The sequence below is a fragment of the Gorilla gorilla genome, chromosome 8 (assembly GCF_029281585.2).
Source record: "Gorilla gorilla gorilla isolate KB3781 chromosome 8, NHGRI_mGorGor1-v2.1_pri, whole genome shotgun sequence".
In the NCBI taxonomy this organism is placed as follows: Eukaryota; Metazoa; Chordata; class Mammalia; order Primates; family Hominidae; genus Gorilla; species Gorilla gorilla.
Window position 1 is genome coordinate 54,760,986 of NC_073232.2, and position 18,448 is coordinate 54,779,433.

Genomic DNA, 18,448 nt, shown 5'->3' on the forward strand with positions numbered 1-18,448 from the left:
ACAGAATTGGCTTTCCCCTTTCTTACAATATTTAACAAAGAAATGGAAAAGCATCTTGTGTAAAGATGGCATGACTTATGAATAATATCTAGATTGTCTTCATTATGTTTCACAAAAAATAGAAATATTTCATTTTTTAGTTCAATTATGGGTTTTATAAATTCTAGTTGAATATATTTTATCTGGTTTAGAATTTGAGTCATTTGGACCTACATATCAGTTTTGATTACTAAAATAACATAACTCTTCTATCCACTTTATACACAGTTAAAATTCTTTAGTGCGTAGCATTTTGTACAGGAAATTGACATGTGGACTCTGAAAAGTCATGGCCATATACAAGGAAGATTTAGAAATGACCAGATTGCTGTGCGTGGCATTTCTCTTTTTCCCAGATGCCTTAGCTTGGAGCATCCGCCCTTTTTGGCCTGGGCACTGAATGTCTTTAATTAGAAAATCTTATTAGAACTAGAGTCATCCCAAGTGAGTAAAATCAGCTTTTGAAAAAAGGTCCACATTATTGAGTTTTTTCCCCAGAGTATTGTGCCTAAAAAACATAGAATTATTTGAAATGGACAGTTTACTCTCCTTTGTCCACCCATAAAATTATTTGTTATTTTCACTCTTCATTGTATTTTATTTTTCTTCATATGTTTATATGTTCTAATGCATATTTAAAAGGAAAACTCTCTGTATGTAGCTGCAAATATTGTAAAATTTCATTTATTCCAGAGAATTAAGATGGTGGGCATATCTGAATTTGTGGGAAAGCTGAATTATAGATAACTCTTAAACAAATGTGGCTTTTATTACCTTTAACTACATATAGTAACTTCAACAAATCATAATAAAGTAGAAGTCCTTAAGGAGACCTGTTATAATAAATCATATGAACATTTTGTTATTAGCATATAGATTGGATGTATGTAGGAACTTGTAAAATGCCTGAGGTTCCTTGAAAATTGTTTATTCTGTGTCTAAAAAGTGTACATAAGACTGAAAATAAATGTTTAAAACACCATGTATTATCCACCTATAAATAATTTACAAAACAAAGTAAATGTCCACCCAGCTCATGAACAAATTATCAAAAGATTTTAAATTTACTGAAGTCCCAAATTAATGAGATATTACCATGTGTGCATAAATAACTTAAAGAATAAAATTTGCTGATCCTTCTCTCATATGGGTATTTGTGCTAATGAACCAGGATCCTATTTACACTATTAGTCCCCAAAGTAATTGCTTATTTGAAGAAGTTCTGTCTTATGGGTTTTCAGTTAATTAAATCTATTTGCATTTTATGCACACATTTCAAATTCTCAAGCCCTATGTTTCATAAGCCAGATTCAAATATGTTCACATAATAATATCTCTCATTAAGGCTGTAGTCTTTCATTTTTAAAGGAACATTCAGAATAGCCATATGCATAAAACACTTATTAATAAAATCCTTTCAATATTTTAGAAAAGTCAATCCATTAGATGTTATTTTTTTAGTTTAAATTTTCCTATTTGTAATGGTGATTACTATGCTGAACAGACTTCCAATCTCTAATGTTTCTGTTAACTTAATTTATTCAATGATTTTTTTCCTTTGATTTTGCATGTCAGTTTTTAACTTCTAATATGCCTTTAGAATTACAAGCACCCTTTACAAGGTACGTGCATATTAACTGGTTGATATTGCCTACCCAATTGGAGCAAATATATGGAGCAAAACGTTTCTAATTTTAATACTGAGGAACAGAGTACAATAATTCAGAAAGTTAGAGAGATTTTAAATGGTATAGTTTTCAGGTAGTTGTCAAATATTTGACCAAGAAGTTGGGAATTAAAGTACGTAAGTGATAAAAATTATAAACGTCTTCATTAGATCCAAACTATGGAAATCTTTCATTGCTATCCTACCTGGGAAGCTTGAAAAAGATACTGAAATTAGGAGGTAGAAGAAGTAGAGGGACAGGCCAGAAGGAAGGAGGGCCGGGAAGCTCTGCAGGGTCCATGCTGTGTAGCAAGGCAAGGCCAGACATTGGGGAAGGTACCCAGGGGCACAATTCGGAAAGCAGGTTTGAAATCTAGTTTTGAAATCATGCCTTACTAAACTATCTTTAGGGGGTTATTACATTCTCACCTATTTCAGTGTTTAGGTGTATTAGAGTGCATCTAGGTGTATTCCTCTTTGCAAAGATGTAAAATGCAAAATCTGAATACATTTAGATTCAAAAATTCCAGCCTAGTATTATATCTGAATCAATAAAGAGTGAAGTATCCAAGAGGAAAAAAGAAAGAAATGATATCCTAAAATCAGGATAAGCATGACACTTATTTTATTCTTTTACATAGAACAATATTGGACAATAATGTGCTTTTGTTCTCATCTTAACAAGGGATTATACTATAACTATAAGAAGAAAAACAATTGTTGATACCCTGAAAAATCATATGTCTTATAATAAGCAAATTTCATTCAGTTAATTGTTATTTATTCATTTAAGCAATGATCTATGTAAAGTGTAATACCAATAGTCTCCTAAGAAGATATCATTTTCACTGGAATCGCCCTAAGGAAGCATTTCTTCTCATTTAGAGAAAGTAGGGATAAAGCACTTGTATTACCATTTGTATGAATTTTTAATACTGAATAAAATATTAGTATTTAGCTTAATATTGATTCCCAACATAATATTCCTCCATAATGGCATGCTAATTGGTTAGAATTAAATCAGACAGATTCAAGAACACTGAGAATAGACCATCTAGCACTTGTAATTTTTTTTCATTAGTTCCCAGAATTCCAGTTAAAATGGAATTAATCTGTCGATTAAAAGACCATGGAACAATAAAAGTTCTGTGCCCTATGTCATGTGCACCGCCTTTCCCTCCCACTGCTCCATGCCCACCATAAGAAGGAGCAGAAGAGGAAAGAGGGCAAATGAAAAGCACATGAAATTCACATGTGAATTTCAACCTCAATGTCATTGTGTTCAAGAGTGAGACAGTCTACATGCATTCTAGCCCTGTAACTTACTATCTGTGAGAACTTAGGCATTTTACATAAGTCTCTGGGAGTCACAATTTCCTCATCAGTAATATTAGTCTAACAGTATCAGCCTCTTAGAGTCATAGAGGAAGTAAAACAGACGTTCCCAATAGGAGGAAATTTTGCCCATCAGGAGGCATTTGGTAATGACTGGAGATCGTTTTGGCTATAACGATTGGAGGGGTTGAGTGTGCTACTGGTATCTAGGGAGGCCAGGGATGCTTGCTAATATCCCTAGATGCATAGGATGGCCCCCAACAACAGAGTCATCTGGCCAAAAAAATCAATGGTATCAAGGTTGAGAAACCCTGGAGTAATGTGAAGTAATATATACAATGAGCACAATGCCTGATACACAATACACCCTCAAAAATATTAGTATAATTATGTTGTTACTGTTGTCATTTGAGAAGGAACTCCACATCACCCAAATGGTATCAGTACTGAGTACGGTCAACAGTTCAGCAAGCCCATCCCAGTACAGTTAGTCACGCCTATCTGCTAAGTTATCTACTTGAAGTGGCCAATATATAGGTGCCTTTAGGAGTAGAGTGACCCACTTAATACTTGACTAGTCTAGAAGGCACATAGATATGATTATAGCAAAGTTCATGGGCCGCCATTTAATTTCTCAGAAAGTAGTCATATAATCTTCTTAGAAACTGGAATAAATAGAAAAAGACAAATAAAAAGTAACTTACAGGCCAGCCGCAGTGGCTCACGCCTGTAATCCCAGCCCTTTGGGAGGCCGAGGCCAGTGGATCACCCGAGTTCAGGAGTTTGACCAGCCTGGCTAACATGGTGCAAACCCATTTCAACTAAAAATACAAAAAATTAGCCAGGCATGGTGGTGCACACCTGTAATCCCACCTACTTGGGAGGCTGAAGCAGGAGAATCACTTGAACCCAGGAGGCAGAGGTTGCAGTGAGCCGAGGTCACACCATTGCACCCCAGCTTGGGCAACAAAAGCGAAACTCCGTGTTAAAAAAAAAAAGTAACTTATAGTACCAAGTGACTGTTAATTTTTTAACTTCTGCTGTTAGTAATGCATCAGGAGTCTCCTGATGATCATGTTTTACTTTATAAAATAAGCTAATATTTGGACAAATGGCTCAGAAATATGGTCTGATTAATATAAGATCTTGATTAATTGGTTATATGATACATGAATATTATCAATTTCAAAACCAGTTGAATGCATCAAAATAGTTTTGACTTGATGCTAAACCATTTTAAGGGGGGAAAAAATCTTGGTTAATGCAAGAGTTTTGAGGTCAGACGTGAGTCTGCATTTCAGCTTTACAACCTTCAAGCTGTGTGACCTTGGATAATTTACCTAATTTCTCTGCACTCAGTTTCTTCGTCTGTTTAATGGGCATAAATTTACCTCGTAGGGCTCTTGAGAGAATTGAGACACAAAATATTTGGCATATATATGAGAAGTGAGTAAATGAAAACAGTTATTATTTTCATCATCTTTATTATTTTGACTCTAAAGTAATTTTGGGGACCTCGCATTGCCTTGGAGTTCTAATTATAGCCTTCTCTTCTCATTGTAAAGAATGATAACTATGATGTTAAGTACTTTTTACTGACAGAGAAACTTCAAATGACATTTGTTACCTCAATAAACAAAAATCTTAGACTCATTTCAAAAAAATGCATTTCTGAAGAAAAAAGAAAACTTACATATCAAACATGGAATTTCCCAGTAAGGATATTTTTAAGGAAATGGCAGATTTCCAAAATTAAAGAATGAATAATGTACACATCTTTCTAGCATATTTTAATATAGTTGATAATCCACTTTTTAATTAGCCACCTAATTATAAACCATTACAAATTTCCCCAGGTGAATGTAGTAACCTACTTCAGAGAGGGAAGTGGCTCTTTGAATGGGCATTCCTACTGTGAAATTTGACACTTTTTCAGTCCCAATTTGTTCTAAACTTACACAGCTCAGGAGAGATGGGAAAGAGCTGTGTTTCATAACCTAATCATTTCTACTGCCAGGAAGGTTGAGTAGAAGGCTAAATTCTAAATTCACCTTTCATCAATGTTTAGATTTTTCCTTTTTCTTTATTCCCCAGAGAAGACCCCACTTTTTATGTGTGTTCCCATCATTCGTATGTTCTAAGTTTGAAAATAAAACATTTACAATTAATCCAAACTCTGGGTTCCTTCATTTTTCTTGGTGGCGTGCTTTCTGCTTAGCTCATGTTTCCCCAACTTAAAACTCTCAGTAAGAAAAGGACTGAAAGGTACCTGAGAAGAGCATCTCAATGTCATAATAGACACTTGTTTAATTCCACAACCCAGACAATGTTAAGGAGGGACATTTTTAATCTATTCCTTAGCATTCAATGCTTGAAGTTCCCAAAGTTTAATCATTTTTTTATCGTATATTCATAGCCTTAGTCAAAAATGTGTTCAACTTACCAATTGGTCCAGTGGACATTTATTGATTTTTGTATTGAATTCTCTCTTCCAGCCAGTTTTAGTTTTGTGTAGTTACAACTCTAATATGTTTGCATTTAATTTTAAACTGTCACCTATCATTAATGTCTTGCTCATATTCATTAAGCTAATGCAAAGCGGAGAGTTGAACTATTAATTTTAATGAATTTAACTGATCACTTTGCTTCCACCCTTGCCTCCTATAGTCTTTTTTCAATAAAGTATAAATCATATAATTTTGCTCCTTGACTCAGAATCCTCCATTGGCTCCCTGTTTCACGCAGAGTCAGCCAGCAGTGACCTGCCTGACCTCACTTCCTTCCGGTTCCTCCCTCTCCCATTCTACTCTATTCTAGCCACCCTGCCAGAACATATAGTATGTTTCTGCCTCATGACCTTTTCACTTGCTGTTTACTCTGTCTGGGACACTTTTCTTCAGTCACACATCCACGACCTGCTCTCTCACTTCCATGAAGTCTTTTGTTCAAATCTCACCTTCTCAATAAGACCTTCACTAACTACCCTTCTAAAAATGTAATCTCTTCCCACACTTCCTAGTTCCCTTTTCTGATTTATTTCTCTCTTTGATACTTGCCAACTTCTGACAAATGATGTAATTCACTCACTGTTACAGTCTTTCTCCCTCATCTAAAACATAAGCTGCAGGCAGGCAATGATTGTTGTTGACTTTCACCAGTGTATCCCAACCATGTACTCCAGTGCCTGGTATTGGTTAAATTGAATTGAAGTCGAATTGCACCCTTATTCACCTCATTTCTTTTCCCTCAGAGCCATAATTTGCCATTCTGCAATATAGTGATTGTATATTCTGGTGTTCTGCCTTTATTATAGTTTGTTTAGGAAAACTTTGATCCCCTTACCCACAGCTAGACTTATGAGATGGAGGGCATGGTTTCATTGTATTTTCTTTTTGACCATTGATAAACTTTAACTAGGTAAGTTTGCATTTTAGCCATATTCCTTTCCTTATTATTTTTCCTATTGGGCAAGACACTGTTATCACCAAAATGGTAAATTTACTGGGATAAATTAGAATCATGATCAAAACACTCCTGGGTAAATTCTTAGGCAAAAAAAGGTAGATACAGATGAAAATAACAAGCTCCACAAGCAATTAAATGAAAAAACAAATGAGGATTAGTTTCCTTTGAACCTAGGCACACTTTTCCTAGCATACATATTCCTAGCATAAATATTAGAGCCTTGAACCTGGTTCGAGAAAATACCTACCTACTGATGACAAGGAAGCCATAAATATAATTTATGACCAAAAATTAGTCACTGTTTATTATTGCTGGTGACACATGATACACAGGGGCTGATTTGGCAGTGTTTCAGACATCTCCAGCCAGCCATTTATCATATCACAGAAGAAGAGGAGGTATTTCTATATTAATGGCCTCTATAAAAGGAAGTGAGTAGAGGAACGTCTGATATGTTTTGTCATTGAGAATCAAAGGGAAATTGACAATGTTAAAAATGTGCTGAGTGGCTTACAGGTTTTGTATAAGTAGTTCTTCAAAATAACAATGCTCTATTAAAAAAAGAAAAAGAAGAAGAAGTAGAAGAAGAAAGGAACTATGTTCTATGTTGCTTGGCTCTCTCTTGTGCCCTTGAATGACATTTCTGGATGCGAGCTGAGAAACAAAAGCTTGATTTATCTCTAGAACCAGCAACATTTTGAGCAGCTTGATAGCCTTGAGACCCTGCTGACTCACAGCCATGCTGCTGTCCCAGCACGGGTTTACACTGCAGATCGTTTTGATACAATACGCAGAGACCCAACATACCCACTCTCACTCCCAACTTAGCATTAATTCTCTATCTCAGTCTATAATGTAGAATAAAACAAAGCCCAAATCATGTTAATAACTTCCACTTGATTGGGAAATGCAAACCCATGTTCCCTTTGTAACTACTATGTCTATGCAAGTGGAGACATAAAGCCCTTTGGGAGAAGACTTTAAATATGGGGTTGGAGATGTGAACAGCCAGGAACTTTGTCTCAGAAACAGTAGGAATAAGCCACTAAAAAGTTGTTTTAACATGGCCAATAACTTCTGTGATGCTTTGCAGAATTCTGAAGACGCCATTAAAAATTAAATAAAAAGCCTCAGCTCAGTTTTGTGTATGCTTCAATAGGCAAAAATATATATTTAATGCAGAGGGTGTTGAATCTGAATTAGTACAAATATTATTAATTTAATGTTCATACTGCATTTTATGGTTTATAAACTGCTTAGCAATAATTTTATACATTTTTCCTCACAGCAGCACTGTAAAATATATCGGCATTTTATTTTCCCATTTTATAGATGAGGCAACCTTTAATAAGTGATCTATTTCTTTCCTGTGCATATCGGTTAACGGGTAAATGATTAATTTATGTCTACATGAACTTCATCATGCAGAGTATTTATTTTAGTGTGAGTTGGTATTTATTTTACCCGCAAAGCATTATAGTATCCAATTATATATGCATGTTTTAAAGGCAGTAAAGCAGCCACCAGTAGTTAATGCAACATTAAGTCAGAGATTTGTAAATCTACATAAATTCTGAGTTAGGGTATTAAATCAACCATCCCTTTTTCACCCCCTTGGTTCATGTGGGTGAGAAATGGTCCTTCTATAAAATGACCACATGGCATCTGGGGATTGGGACAGAAAAGATGTATTGAGATTTACAGAATTTACAATATTAACAGTAAAATAAAGAACCAAGTGGTTTATAATTACATTTGGTGAGAAAAAAGTAAACAAATTTTATCATTTGCCTCTGCCTGTGGAATAGCTTGTGATTGTGAGGCAACTTTTTTGGTCTCTTTCTTCTTTCACTTTCTGCCTTCATTTCTTCCTTTTGTTTTCTTTATTCATTTTTGCATCAGTAAAATTGTTGTCTTAGCTGCTTGTATGGAGGAGCATAAGCAGCCATACATAAGTGACATGTTAAGGTTTCATAAATAGGGCAACACCCCATGAAGCTGTCGTTGGCATTATTTCTCCATATTGCATTATATTATATTGAGCTATAAGTAAAATTGCTTCTTTGAAAGTGTATGGTACTTAAAGGCCAAGGATCTCAAAATGCTCCCTAAGCACTGACTCAGCTAATACACTTCTAATATCAATCTACTACTCTAATCCTACAATTTAGAGAGGAAAAAGCACCAAAAATTTCAGTCATTTTATTCTAAGTCAGAATTTGTTTAATTAGAAACGTGCCTTCTTTCCATGACAATTTATAATATATAATTCTCCTTCATTTACAGATCTCAAGACTCTTAAATTTAGCCAATGAAGCTAAGATTTTAAAAAATTTATTGCAAGGAGTCCCTGCCCTAATTCCACATGCAAAAGTTTCTGATAAAGTCTAAAGATTGGCTTGTTAGCTGAGCTGTCAAAGGCGCAGATGATTTAAAACACATTTTGTGTGTTAAATATTAAACTCTTTCTGAATCCAGAAATTCTCTCTCAAATTTAAAATGTATTTTTGAAACCAAAAAGTACTTACAAATCCAGAAAGTGCTCTTATGTGAATTTAAAGGAAATATTTTTATTATTAAAAATTTTGTACATAGTGAAATATAAAACCCATTACATTAGATCTACCAATAAGACAACATATTATGAGGTAATATTTTTAAATGTGTGATTTCCTATCGGGTCTGTTGGACAATATCTACTCAATTGGGCATAGAAGTTTTAAAAACTGAATCTTTAAAACAAACAAGGGGCATTACTACAGAGGAATGTCACTGAAATATTCGTTTCAGACTTCTTGCATAAAGACTGGCTATAAAAGGAACAAGACGGGGCTGTACTTCAGTATACAGTTTCCTAACTCGGAGTTAGATACACTTGACCTGTGAGTGGGCACTGTAGATTATTTTTATATAATGAAGGCTTTTACTATATGAATATAAATATGGAGATTTCAGTGATCTTACTCTCTGTGATAAAAATAGAAAAGAATATATATATAATATATATACATATAGTCAAAAGAAGCATTTCAAATATTCGAGTACAAATTAAATATATGAAGTACATAAATTTTCTCCTTTAAAAAATCCTTCCAGGTAATAAAATATCCTAATGAAATGCTGTTACTGCTTTCCTTATGTGCCACCGTTGCAATATCTAGTACCCCTGGGCTTTTCCTAGTCCAAGACTTTTTCGATGGCATTTATTATTCCCATTTACATTTATTTGACCCATATTGCAGCTTCTAAATTGGATATATCATTTTCCCCTGAGAATTTCTTGTCCTTACCTAGCCTTACAAGAGAACTGTGAATTTATATCACTTTCTAGTGCAACAATGAACTGACTGGGCAGAGAACCAGATAAGACTCCTCCCTTCCACTTCCTCATTTTCCACCATCCCCTTATAGATCATGAGGTGCAAGTAAGCATCCCATTATTGTAAATGTTGAACTGGGCTTGATTCCCAGGTTCTCAGTTTTGTAATCTCAGAACCCATTATTACAGTGTTTCTGTTTTCATTGATTGTCATCTTTGTATATATTATTCTGTTAGCTTTTGCCAAAATGAAACATTTCGAAGAGAGATGCTTATATGGAAAAACTGAAAAATCATTTTTGTTCCTGCTAAGTAAAAGCACTGTATTCCCTTTCAAAGAGAATTTATGTATAATCAGGTATTCATGATTTTTCAGAACAGCACGTGGAGAATGTTACTGAAACTCCATCTTGCTTCCACATAAAGTCAGCACAGCACTTAGTCAGTTATTACCTAGTATTTCCATGCAAGCGAATAAGTAGCATTTTAGCTTAAAATTTCAGCATTTAGTTTACACATCACTTAAAAACTCTTATGAGTAAACATGCCTATCCATTAGAAATTGTTTTTATTTGATAGTGCAAGTACAGAACAGAGAGAGGCAAAAGGGCAAATGCAGGCAGTGTCTTTCCAACAATTGATAGGACAAGGAGATTCTGGGCCAGGAACACAAGTCTCCGGACCATGTAGCAAATGTGTCCCTGGTGAGAGAAAAATGCATTAGGTTGTCATGGCCTAAAAACACCAGCCATTTACACATTCTGACGAATTCCCCTGATTCTGAACACAGACTAACTTGGTAACCAGTTCATTGATTATGATTCTCCTTCCCATATACTTGGATTTATATCTATATCTATACCTTTAGAGAAAAATACAGCAATCAGTCAATATAGTTCATTAGCTTGATGGACATATTTTTATTGTAAATTAGTATATTGGCATGCTGCTATAAGGAAGCATTTTAATTAATGTGGTTGTTATCAATGAGGTCATTTTAAGATCATACAGCTCTCAGCCACACATACAGAGGTAGAAGTTCCATTTCTGGAACAAGAGATGAGTCATTTCTTATTCACATTTGCTTATAAAAAATACAGTCATCCCCATACATGCCATCATGGTGCCTTCTCTACCCCACAGAAAAGAGAACTAATGTTTGTAAGAAATTACAGTCAGTTTGCCACTATCCTCAGAGAAATAAAGTCTCTTCTGCAGGTTCCTGCAACCGGTAAGTAATTAGAGGCGACATTAAAACTCAGTTCTGACAGACGTCCTTTCAACTAAACTTGTGTCTCTGCCTAGAATCAACTGCTAGCAACATGCCCTGACTAGGAGAAACAGATGAGATTTCTTTGGCTGCTAGAGAATAAACACTGATCATATTGGTTACTTCTTCTAAACAAGTCTAAACTCAAATCCCATGCCCAAGAAATGGGTGTTCTGTACCGACCCCCCAATCTCGATGGATGTGTAGAAAAACCTTGTCTAGTCATTTAGCTATGTATATTTTTTGGAGTCTGATTTTAAAATGAATGACAACACAAAGGCATTTTGTTCGTAGTGAACTTAAGTATTCATTGTATTCTCCTTATCTTGAAATTTGAAAAACAAAGAGAAACGATAGTTATTTTATCAAGCAGTTTGATAGTTTTCTTTCATGTCTATTTATATCTCTTGATTTAGTCAGAGTATGTAATTAGTCATGAACCCAGTTTCCATTATTACATTTTGTCAATTGAAATATTGTTTTGTTTCCAAGTATACATTTATATTATTTACCTATAACTAATTTGAAAATGGTTTTAAACATATGTATTTGAAACTGCTGGAAAGAGGTGTGGCTACACTCTTAACTGATTATAAACTTAGTGATGCACAGGTAAAATATTTTAGATTTGCACCACACACTTTAGATATTAGGAGTATTATATTTCATGTTATGGAGATAGAAAATTCTGATGACTATTTTTTATCCTAAAGAATAACAGACACCAAATGGCATTTATTCAGTCATTTTGATTTAGTTTAATAAGGTCATTCTTCCATCTTCAGGTAAACTATTTGGCCTAAACTACTTCAAACATTAGAACCTTTACTTTGAGAAAAGATCATCATCAAAGATAAAATTGTATCACCTACATCAGGAGCTCATTTCAGTGTTTAGTGTCCTTCCTCACTTTGAAGAAATTCTTCCTAACATATAACTCAAGTCAGCCCCCAAATGGCCCATATGTTCTCTTCTGCAAGTAATGTAATAAATACTTAATTATTTTGCTTATTCTTGATTTTTCATCCTTTTAATGCTCAGTTTGAATCTATGTTCTTTTCCCATTATCCCAGGCCACCAGGTTTCTCCTAGTCTAGTATTGCTTCATGGGCCTTCTGTGTTACTGATGGCATTATCTCAGTTGTTGGTGTTGTTTCTTTTGAATATGAAACTCAACAAGCGTTGCCCTCCTCATTTAGTTCTGATGTTTCTATGATGTAATCCCTAAATTACTTTTTTCAGAATTCCTTCAGAAATGAAGTGGTAATTAAAAACAACAACAAAAAAGAAGGCTGTTAAGAAGGCTCAAATACAGTTTATGCTAAAAATTTTAAAGAAGACGATGGACAATTTTCTCTCTTGGATGCTGTTTTGAATGTAGACAGAAAGATAAACTAAATGACCCCCTGATGATCTCCTAGCTCTGTGATTTTGTAATAATCTTAGCTTGTAACATCTCATTTTCTGCAACCACTAAAATCTTATCTGCCCTGAGATATGTGAGTGTTTAACAGATGAGAACCTTTTGATAGAGGAAAGACGCTGCTTGTTTTCACAGAAGTAATTTTCTTAATAATTGCTTACCTTTATATTTGAGGCAGTCCATACTGAATCCTTAAATCCAGAGAAAATCATAAAAAAAATTAACAGACATACTATATAATGATATGCAATCGGTCCTTGGCTTTTGCCTTTGTTGCCCCGGCATTAGAAATATTTACTTCTATAGTCACGGTTTAAGGATTCATGAACCCCATTTTTTCAAACTAAAATCATTCTTGCTTTCGACACTGCACTTGTTTCTATTTAAATGGGGAGTTTTGTTAACATCAGTGGATATTTTGCCTCCAAGTGAGGCTACCTTCCGAGCAGGGTTGCCATAGAGCAAATTGCATTTGACAAGGCTGTCTGGGGAAGATTTAGCAGTAGTTAGATTAAGCTTGAGCTTGCCATTTAATCCACCACTACTGGTATTGTGTACTAAGCCGATGATCATACTTAGAAGCACAACAATTAGGTTATTAGTTTTCTCTCTTTTTTTCTTTTTTTTTTTTTGTACTTTAAGTTCTGGGATACATGTGCAGAACATACAGGTTTGTTACATAGGTATACACGTGCCATGGTGGTTTGCTGCAACCATCAACCTGTCAACTACATTAGGTATTTCTCCTAATGCTATCCCTCTTCTAGCCCCCCATGCCCCGACAGGCCCCAGTGTGTGATGTTCCCCTCCATGTGTCCATGTGTTCTCATTGTTCATCTCCTACTTATGCATGAGAACATGTGATGTTTGGTTTTCTGTTCCTGTGTTAGTTTGCTGAGAATGATGGTTTCCAGCTTCATCCATGTCCCTGCAAATGACATGAACTCATCCTTTTTATGGCTGCATAGTATTCCATGGTGTATATGTGCCACATTTTCTTTATCCAGTCTATCATGATGGGCATTTGGGTTGGTTCCAAGTCTTTGCTATTGTGAATAGTGCTGCAGTAAACATACATGTGCATGTGTCTATAGTAGAATAATTTATAATCCTTTGGGTATAAACTCAATAATGGGATTGCTGGGTCAAATGGTATTTCTGGTTTTAGATCCTTGAGGAATCGCCACACTGTCTTCCACAATGGTTGAACTAATTTACACTCCCACCAACAATGTAAAAGCATTCCTATTTCTCCACATCCTCTCCAGCACCTGTTGTTTCCTGACTTTTTAATGATTGCCATTCTAACTGGTGTGAGATGGTATCTCATTATGGTTTTGATTTGCATTTCTCTAATGACCAGTGTTGATGAGCTTTTTTTCATGTTTATTGGCTGCATAAATATCTTCTTTTGATAAGTGTCTGTTCATATCCTTTTCCCACTTTTTGATGGGGTTGTTTTATTCTTGTAAATTTGTTTAAGTTCTTTGTAGATTCTGGATATTAGCAGTTTGTCAGATGGATAGATTGCAAAATTTTTCTCCTATTCTGTAGGTTGCCTCCTCACTCTGTTGATAGTTTATTTTGCTGTGCAGAAGCTCTTTAGTTTAGTTAGATCCCTTTTGTCAATTTGGCTTTTGTTGCCATTGCTTTTGGTGTTTTAGTCATGAAGTCTTTGCCCATGCCTGTGTCCTGAATGGTATTGTCAAGGTTTTCTTCTAGGGTTTGTATGGTTTTAGGTCTTATGTTTAAGTCTTTAATCCATCTTGAGTTAATTTTTGTATAAGGTGTAAGGAATGGGTCCAGTTTCAGTTTTCTGCATATGGCTAGCCAGTTTTCCCAACAGCATTTATTAAATAGGGAATCCTTTCCCCATTGCTTGTTTTTGTCAGGTTTGTCAAAGATCAGATGGTTTTAGATGTGTGGCATTATTTCTGAGGCCTCTGTTCTGTTCCATTGGTCTATATATCTGTTTTGGTACCAGTACCATGCTGTTTTGGTTACTGTAGCCTTGTAGTATGGTTTGAAGTCAGGTAGCATGATGCCTCCAGCTTTGTTCTTTTTGCTTAGGATTATCTTGGCTATACAGGCTCTTTTTCAGCTATTTTGGAACCAGTAGAAAATTTTATAAAGAATTTCTACAAATACAAAGTGAAAAAATAGACCTCATATATCAGATGGATAATTTACTTAAATTCAGGTGCTCATGTTATTATTATTAATTACATCAATAATGATAATGATAATGGTAAGAGTGTCCCATAAAAACTAGCTACCCTGAGCTAATCTGTGGCAAAACTTTATACGTATGATTTTCATTGAATCGTCACAAAAGTTCTCTGAAGTTTTACCAAAATAAAAATGGTGAGTTATGCATATATTCTGGGACGTTTTTTCTGATACTGACTTTGACTCTCCATGCATATTTTTACAAGGAGTTGTGTAGCATTCAGTTGATTATTTTTTGTTATTTGGTCCAACTGCAGTTTAGATGATACAGAATGAACATAGAAAACCATAGCATTAATCTTGCACTGTAAAAGCCCTATTTGTATTGTGACAAAAATATAAATGTGAAGTAAGCAGGAAAAAAAAGCTATGTAAGCTCTTTTCTGACCACGGTACTATTAAAAAGTATTTGAGTCTTACGTTGTTTGGTAACGTTTCTATTGTGCTTACTATAAATGCGAAAATAATTATGCTACTGTCCAAAATGATTCTAAAGTTTCATAGTGAACTATTTTTATCAAAAATTTATTAGTTCCTCAGGTAAATGTGAAGCATTGAACTTAATACAATTACCAAGATCTATGAAATACAGAATTAATATTCAATACCAATCTGAATTATATGGATCAGTAAATATTTGATCTAAGGAACTAAAAAGGGAAAATGCATGTTATTATTAATATTCCTGTCTCTTGAATAAATACATGACTTCTGGGTGGAATAGTGAGTTTATATACCTGAAGAGAGTAGGGTTTAGTTATGCTGAATATAAGCTGTGACTACCACTCAAATCACCTAAGCCCCACTGTACTCAAAATTAGGAAGCATTTTTAATATAATAAGCAAAATTGGAATAGACTTGTAACCACAAATAACCTATTTTTTTAATTATAGCATTGACAGAAAAGTTGCTATTAACTATTACAGGCAAACAATCAGTGATCACTATGACATTTTGCTAAATGACAGCAGGCTTCATCCACAGCATTGGATGATGCCCTGACCAGATACAACTGGAGAGTGCACTGGAAATACAGTCTTTGAGTAATGATTTTACCCAGTTGGCCTTCTATGTGTCAATCAAACAGTTGGCCCAGTTTGTCAGTTCTCTCCTTGCTGACATCAGAACTGAAATGGGTTGATGTTTGAAGTCCTATAGTCTTCTCTTAGGTGTCCACCTGAGAATGGAGGAAGGGATTATAAGCCTTATATTCCATTATCATCCAAGGTATTATTATTCTATTTCTTTAAATACTAAAAGCATAGCCTAAAAGTGATCCAAAAAGCTAAGTCATATTATGATGTAATAAATGCCTAGTAAACAACTCTAGAACTGAAGACTCTCAAGATTGAAGGTGACTGCAAAGGTCATAGATGATGATCCTAAACTCTTCTGACAACTGAAGTGATGCTAAAACACACAGACAATAGGACTCTCTTGACCTTCCAAATTCAGGCTGTTCTGATTGATGGAAAATCCTAATTGAGCCATAATGTGTCTCTCTATAAATTCCCCTTACTGGTCCCAGATGTAACCTTTGGGGCTAATGAACTGTTGACTCCCTCTTTGATGCCCTGACAAGCTCCTTTCCAACACTTCACTATTTCTTCTGTTTTCCTTCCTTCAACACCCTACTCACTTTCCCCTGAACATACTCTGATTTTTAATGTTTTACAAACCCAGGGTATTGCAAAAACAGGATAAAGCACAATTAGCAACAGCTCATTCTAAGCACTGTCTTTCTCTTAACACCAAAGTTGCTTTTGTGGCTGCTATATCAGAGTGACACCTGAAATTCCTAAGTGCTTCTCAAATATCTAAGCCAAGTCATATGTGCCCCACCCTGTATCTGCACAGTTGGGTTTAGGCTTTTTGTTTGTTTTGGACCTCCATAGGAGACCTCACATCTATTTCCATTAATGTTACCTCATTAAATTTTTTCCATCTCACCTCAATTTTATTTTCATTTGGAATGTAGACTGAATTCTAATTCTGTCATCTCACTTACTCACTAAGTGAAATCCTAACTTTGCATCAGCTGTAAATTTAACTAGCATACTTATACTTTCTATTTATTCAAATACCTGATTTTTAAAAAATATTGACAATAACGAGAACACGGGCATCAGCATTAGAAATGTCTTTCTAGACTGCCATCCATTGCCATCTCTAGCTGTGACCATTCAACAAACTGCCAACACCCCTGATGTCTCGCTCATATTTTTTCATCTTAGCCCCAAGGATGCCATGTGATGCCTTGGCGAACATCCTGTAGAAATCCAGATACCCTAATAACCACCATTGGTTAACCTAGTAACTCTTTCAGGGAAAGGAAATGATGTTTGTCTACAAGATCTGTTCCTTAGTGAATCATTTGGTGCCCGGCTGTCAGTCTCACCATGGTTTATTTGAGGCTTACTTATATGTAGGTTTTGAGAAACTATCTCCCTCCCCATTTTGAAAATCAGATCCACATTCAACAATCCTTTGCTTGTGTACACCTCTCCTGCTTTCTGCAGCTCCTCAAAGACGGTCAGCAAGGGCTCAGTAGGTTTCATTGATAGCAGGGACCTCAGCTTACTCATTGTCCCTAGCACCCAGCTCTGTGTCTGCAACATAAGAGATATCCTGCTATTTTTAAGAATCAAAACACTAAAAACGTGTTATTTTGGTGCTCATACTCCTGTTTTAAAACATTGAACTAGGAATTACATATGTCTGGAAACAAAATTCATTTACACACTACATTTGAATTTTGAATTGAACAAAGGAACACTCCAACACCTGACCACATGCCACACCCACTTACCACCCTTCCATGTCATCTTTCTGTGGTTTTAAATGACATTCTCTGGGTTTCCAGAAAGATAATTTACATTTCTCCAGAGACACATTGAGCACCAGTTTTCCTGTAGAGGTGCAGATGGAGCTACATTTGAATTGGCTGGTGAAGAGGTAGGAGAGAAAAGCATGGGGCACTGAAGAAAACAAGAGGAAGGCAGAACAGGGTTCAGAGAAGTAGGGTTGTGGGGAGGTTTCCAATTTGGTCCCTCTGTCCTAGGACTGCAGTCCCTCTGCTCCCTTCTTTCCCTCCAGCGCTAAATTCTCCTAGGACCAGACCCCTTTTCTACCAGCATAATGGAACTTCTCCCTTCCTAGTCATCTTAAGTAAATTTAAGCCAGAACAGGGACATTTTGAGTGGAACAACTTCTGAACACAAGTGAAAGGGTAATATGACCAAATCTCACATTTCAATAAAATTCTGGTAATTTATTTGGATTAATCAAAATATAGAAACACCAGCATTGTCTCTTTGCCCTGGGGTTGCAATCATTTCTAAGGAATAAAGAAATGGATACACAGGGACACAGCTCTCACCCCTGAAGGCATTTAGAATGCAAAGTGTCCTCTTACCCTCTCTTTATTCATCTTCTCTTCCCTCTCTGCAATAGTAGTCTATCGTTTCCCTTCCAAACATCATTCTCTCCTTGACATAAACAACAAAAAGAAAAAAATCTTACAGCTCTGTTCTTTTTCTCATCCATCAGGATTGCCATCCTCTCTCAGCTGCCGGTCTGTTTTTTGAGGGAACGATGTGTTCCTTGAACCTGAAAAGCAAAGACTGGACACACTGGCTCACACCTGTAATCCCAGCTACTTTGGAGGCTGAGGTGCAAGAATCGCTTGAACTCAGGAGGTG

At 35.5% G+C, this 18,448-nt stretch overlaps 1 protein-coding gene across 3 annotated transcripts in view; it reads left to right on the top strand.

Annotated features, from left to right (window-relative positions):
• RHOBTB1 (Rho related BTB domain containing 1) overlaps positions 1-18,448 on the top strand; it is a 131,666-nt gene that overhangs the window by 16,210 nt on the left and 97,008 nt on the right. The gene's annotated exons all lie outside the window — the stretch shown is intronic.